Below are 6,376 nucleotides of genomic sequence, written 5' to 3' on the forward strand. Positions count from 1 at the left end.
ATGCCTCCAGTGTACGGTATCTTTTTATAGACTCTCAACGTGTCTCTGCCCTGAGGCTGGAGGCGGAGCTGGAGGTGAGCTTTACCGTGGCTCCTGGGAAGAAAGCCCATCCTGTCACCAAGCGCCTTTGTGTCCCCAGAGGCCTTCATTCATCTCCAGGGCCTTAAACAGAACATCTCTTGGAATTGCATCTTTCCCGGCGGCAGAGGAAGGACAAAGAATGCAGGTTTTTGTGAAAAGGGCAGGAGTGACGAGGACGGTGTGGCTCATTCCCCAGAGCCGGTCTCGAAGCTTGTTCTGCGTATTTAGTCCGCCCGAGCGCCTCTTGGAAAAAAGCTCTGAAAACAGACTGACGTAAGTAGGAACTGCCGAGTTCCTGCCCCCATCCCTCCCGCAGAGGTGTTGGGGATCCCAAAAGAAAGGAAAGGAAAGTGGGAGCCCCACCCCCACTGCACTGGAGACCAGAGTGCCCAGTCGGGTTAGAGGGCGGCTCCTGGCCAGTCTCTGAGCTCAGGGCTTCAGAGAGAGAAAAGCAGATTGTTGTCACAAGGTTTTTTATTACATGAGTTGGGCACTCCACCCCATCACTGCCTTGGTGTCTGCTCAAAATGAGTTTACGTAGACCCCCCTAGAGGGGGTTGGAGCTCAGCCAAGGGACCCTTCCTGTTCTACAAATCAAAGTGTGGGCACGAGGAAGGCTCTAGGTCTCCCCTGTGCTGCTGCTACGAGGTGGCAGAGCCAAGGTTGCAACCTTGACCTTTGGAGAGAAGATCATCGACAAATTGCTCCATACTGTCCCCGGATGAGCCCCGGGGCCGTGGGGCTCACACATGGCAGTTGTTCCTCGCCTTCAGATCTGCTGTGTAGCCAGTACCTTAACCTAATTCTACCTGTTTTGGCTTTTCCTTAGATCTGCCTATATGCCCTTTGAGTCTGTCTGAAAAATGAAATGATAAGATTAGCATGGAAACAGTGGGGAGAACTTCCCCCCCCTCGCCGCCCCCCAGAATATGAGGACCAGGGGAAGGGTTCCCAACTGAATAATTTCACAAGAGCTTCAATGTTTAAGGAAATCGCTAAGCGCTACAGAAGCAGAAACGTTCTTTCCAGAAGTTAATTAATACTTTTTTTCCCCTATATTCTTAACGAGTCTTTACCAAGTAGAAAATTGAAGATGCTATCTTATGTCAGTGGGAATAATTTTAATGATCTGCATAATTAGAATTCACTGTGATAATTACAACAGTGACACCAGAGTTCCTTGTACAAACAGCAATACCACACATCATCTATTTTGAAATGCAAGGTCCGCTTCACAGCTTTCCAGTGGAGTACATTTGGCTTGTGTCGTCGTGATTTATTGGCTTATTGTCACAGCTTCAAAGTACTGTGTTAATGGACCCTTTAGAGGTAGCTGACGTCGTTTTAGAAGCTTGGACCTTTGCATGATTTCAGGTAGTTTTTGTTTCCTAAGCTGGTTACATAAATGTCATCGCACTTCATTTGAGCAGTGAGTGTTGGAGATTCTTGAGGACAGACAGTAGATTTTAAGAAGTCTCTCGGGTTTGTTGTCACTGGCCCTAGTGAACTGACAGGTGCAGAATCCGGGACATTCAGCTTTCCTGTAATTAATAAAGCCACAGCACCTAGCTTGAGAAAGAATTCTTGTAACTTTGTTAAATAGCTTATTTTGATATTTAGGGAGAAAGTGTTTCTTGAGAGGTCAAGTCCCTTGTTACCTGGACAGGGGAGATTGTGCGCAGGGTTCATGGGAATAAACTTTGTGTTGGCAAGGTTTGGTTGAAGTAAATTTAAACCAGAGGTGAGGAAGCTTCCAACTTTGTTCCTGAGAGTCACTGACAGGAAAAAAAAAAAAAAAAGATCTTGGTAGACAGTCAAAAAAGTAGCTGAATCGATAGATTAAAAAAAAAAAGATTTTATATTCTGCTTATGAGTTGTCTAGTAAACCCCAAAACAGCTTTAAGTTATACCTAAGAAGGCTATGACAGCCACCTTGAGCGAGAGTGAGTGGGGGAGGGGGTAAATGAGAAGAGCTGCTTTCAAGCCCAGGCGCAGACACACAAGGTGACCGAGGGAACCCGGTCCTACTTTCTGAGAATAGTCTCTTTGTGGCTGCGGGCCAAGGGCAGTTGGGCTGAGAGCAGGTCTGGCCTGGGTCTAAGGCAGGAGCTGGTACAGAAAGTCCACCCAGCTTCGAAGACCTTGTCCCAGCTTCAGCCAGAGTGGCGTTCCACAAACACCTCACGAGCCACGTCACTCCCCTACCTGTGACCCTCCCTGGGTCGCTGCCCCGAAAGCCCTCCCGGATCCCCCTCTTCCCTCCCAGCCCCTTGTCCCTCATACCAGGTTCTAACGGCCGCCTTCTTAACTTTGCTCAGGGACCCCCTACGTCTGGCAGATGTAATGCTCAAAAGCAATATATAAATCATGAGCAAAGGATTCCCTTTCTCCATTCCTTTTGGACTGGTCACAAGAAGTGTTAGGTTATTGGTTTACCAGCCAAAGCACTGGGCAGAAGCTAAGATCACACCTCCTGGATTCTCATCCCAACTCTTCCCAGGCGTGTAACACTTCAGACGCTAATAACCTCCCTTTCCCACTCGACTCATCAGGAAAGTGGCCAATGTCACCTACGTCACGCTTGTCAAAAGGCTGAGATGTGAGAATCCCATGGAGAGCTCAGCCCGCAGGGAGCTCCGAGGAAAGAGAACCCCTGCAGTTCCCTCGGACCACATCTAGACTGTTTTGTGCTATGTTCTTCACCAGCACTCTAAGATATAAAGGAGCAGAGCTAAGTCCCTATTTATTGACAGACGCTTGTTAATAGTTGGTTACCCCAGAAGCATGGAGACTCCTCTTTGAAGGTAAATGACAAGAATTTGGGACAGTCTTCTCAGTGGAGCGCATTACCCCACTGCTCTTGGCGACAGGAGGGCCTTGGACAAAGACTTCCCTATAAATTACCTTCCTAAGATTATAATCTCACTGACTGCCATGGAATTTTATTATTTTTTTTAATATTACTTTTATGTCCTGCAGAGGGAACTCTTCAGCGAACGGATAGGTTACGCGTTTAGAGTGCGGAGTCAGGCTTGAATAAACACAATCAAACTAGTTAATTCCAGTTTACCAGTAGCCAGGATGGTGGTACTGGGTTCTACTTACCGAATTAACAGTTTTCACAGGGATGCGTTTTGCCAGGGGGGGAAAAAAAAAAAAAGAGGTAGAAATGTCTCCTGGTTCATAGGAAGCTGGGGGCTGAAGTGTAGAAAGCATTTCCGGATTATTGGTGTCTGTCACTAGTCCCGAGCAGGCAGGGGCTTTATTAATTAATCAGTCCCCCTGGGTGGGAGGGGAGGGTCTGCGCTGAACCCCCGACTCTGCTTGGGGGCCTGCCTCTTCCTGCCCCGGACCCAGGCTGGTCGGGGCGAGCCTTCCCGCTGGAGGTCAGCTGAGGCAGGGCCAGGGTCTGACACATGTCAGAACCCTTGGAATCTGGGGTAGGACTTTGCATTGACTCAGTACTTTGACAAGGAAGCTGGAATCCTGGGAACCTGGCAATGCCGCTGGAGTTTTTAATTTTGATTTTTTTTTTAGCTTTTCCCCACTTAGGAAAGTCTCCTTAGAATGATCTTTGGCAGAGCGGAACCCTATTACGGAGACGATCGCAGGGATAGGTCGCCGTCTCACCCGTCCAAATCACTACGCCTCGGGTAGACTCCCAAAGGGGGTCTGGTTTGGCAGTCTGAACAAGGACCTGCGAAGGTGCCCGCGTTCTGATCCTGGCACTCGAGACTGTGTTACTGGAGACGTCGCAGACGTGGTCAAGTTCAGGATGGTCCGGCGGGCCGGTGCGGTCACACGTGTCCTACCAGGGGGAGCCACGACCACGGTCAGAGAGGAGGTGGGGCGTCAAGAGGCAGAGCGTGAAGAGGTGGGCTTTGCAGGTGGGAAAGCAGCCACGAGCCAAGGATGCACGGGGCCTCCAGAAGCTGCGGAAGGCAAGGAAACGGCTTCTCGCCTGGAGCCTCCGTAAGGACTCCCAGCCTTGCCGTTGGCCCAGGGAGACTGATTTCAGACGTCTGACCTCCAGAACCGTAAGAGAAAAAAAAAATCAGCTTGTCGTAGGCCCCCAAGTGTGGGGTTATTTGCTACAACGGCAACAGAAATCTCCTACCACTGGCTACCCGGATGTTTATGGTAGGCACCACCTGGTAGGAGTGGACAGGGGTCAGGGGACAAACGCTTACTGAGCCCCTGCCCCGTGCCAGGCGTTCAGATCCCTAACACACTTGCCACCAAAGGTCTGCACATGTGGGATATTATCTCTGCCTCAGATGACCAAGCAGACTCAGAGAGGCTGGGGCACTTGTCCAAGGTCACTGCCTTGTGTGTAGCAGGGCCGAGGGTTGAGCTGTAGTCCTCATGTTATATCACACTTCACGGGAGGCCCAGCCAAGTAACTGCACCCTCCGTGGTGCTGGCCGGGTCTGGGGGCACAGGCCTGAGGGCAAGAACCGCTCCTGCCACTGAATTCGGTCTTCATCTCCCATAGAAGCCCGCAGCTAGGGAGGCTGGATCTTTGGGGGGACACCCCCACCCCCACCCCAGCCATCCACTGTCAGGTCTGGGAGCATTTGGACATCCCTCCTCTAAGGTCACACATCCAGGGGGCGTGAGCCTGTCTTCTGAGACACTCCCGCGGGGCAGACACTCCACATCTACTTCCAGACGGATAGACAGGTGACAGGGGCCCAATTCTGAGTAAGACCCATGCTCCTCACAGCAGTCTAGTGCGGGCTGTGGCTGAGTGTGAGTGCACAGAAAATTCTAACGCGACAGTAGAGCTTGCTTGGGTGGCCAAGGAGGCACAGAGCAGGCGGCCTCCTGGGCTGAGGTCACTGAAGAGGTGGACCCTCTGCTGGGCTTGCAGGGCAACGACCCAGGGAGCCACCAGGCCACAGCAGACAGCTGTGTCACCCGAGTCCCATCATGGCCAGATCTTGGTGATGAGGGGCCATGTTGGTTTGCAGGTGATGGAGGTGCGCCCGTCTGAGTGGCCAGGGTCCCCGTGCAGTTTTGCGTCATGCTCGGTAGGGATCGCGTCGGCAGGATCTGTGCGTCGGCCCCAGTGTGTGCGTGGTCCTGCTGGGTTGCCACGCAGGCGCGTGCGTGCGTGTGTACGCGTGCCCAGGTCGAGTTGCTGGCTGGCCAGAGACTGCACTGAGTTACAGACAGCCACCCTTGGACCCTGCATCAGGGACCCTCCACTGCGCCCACTCTGGCCCCTCCTAGTTGCTTCCCTCCCTGCAGGACGTTTAGTGGGGCCAAAGGGCCGTGCCTACCTGGAACCCTGTTCTCTTCCTCCCCGAGACCGTCCTGCAGGTAACTGAGATCTGGGAACTCTCCGCCTCGGTGCCCAGCATCTGCTTCAAGGGTCCGAAAGCTTCTTAGTCCGTGTTCTTGAGGGAGGACAGTGCCGTCATACCAGTGGATAGACCTTCTGCCCAAGAGTTCATGGGCAGTTGGGGATAGAGCCTGGACACAGAGCTAAGTGTCCACATTCAGCTGCCCACCCCCACCCGGGGGCTGGATGGAGTCACTGGACGGAGAATGGGAGGACCAAGGGCGAGTCCCCCTCCGTCCCTACGCCGCACCTGTCAGAGATGGCCCGAATTGCCCCGTGCATAGCAACATTTAGCAGGCCATTTGGGGGTTCTAGATGTAGCTTCCTACCAGATGGGGCTTGTCTCTGTCTCATCCAGGATCTTCTGGCTGCACCTACGTAGGAAGGACGACCCTAATGACATAGTGTAGTGGCTGTCCAGGTGTCTCAGGTCTCCCCAGGGCCTCCCCAGGCAAGGGGGGGGGGGTGCATCCCGGCACAGAAAGCAGCCTGCGGCACGGCCAAGGCGGGTGGGGGCCAACTGGTGATTGGTGGGTGGACAGCGAAGATCGAGGGGAGGGGGAGAGGCAGGGGTGAAGCCGGGAGTAGTGGGACACGAGCCTGGAGCAGCCTTCGTGCCACACATGCCTGATGACTTTTCGTGGGGGGAGCAGAAGGGAGCTCTGGGGAGACCGAGGTAGAGGCTGCAACCTGAGCTGGAAATGCTCGCCTGGAAGCCAGTGTAGCCGTTCCGTGGCCGAGAACATTCTAGGAATGAGGAAGCCGTGTGTGGTGAATAGCAGTGAGGGGAGCCATCTGGCCGAGGAGGGCTGGGCCCCCCACCTGCCACCCCTCCCTTGCTGTTAGAGCCCAGGACCTCACCCCACTTCCTGCTGGGGCTCTCTTGGGTTCCTGCAGGTGGCCTGCTGCCCCCAGGACCTCCAGAGACCTGCTTTTGGCTTTCCCTTC

Source organism: Acinonyx jubatus, chromosome B3 (genome assembly GCF_027475565.1).
Source record: "Acinonyx jubatus isolate Ajub_Pintada_27869175 chromosome B3, VMU_Ajub_asm_v1.0, whole genome shotgun sequence".
In the NCBI taxonomy this organism is placed as follows: domain Eukaryota; kingdom Metazoa; phylum Chordata; class Mammalia; order Carnivora; family Felidae; genus Acinonyx; species Acinonyx jubatus.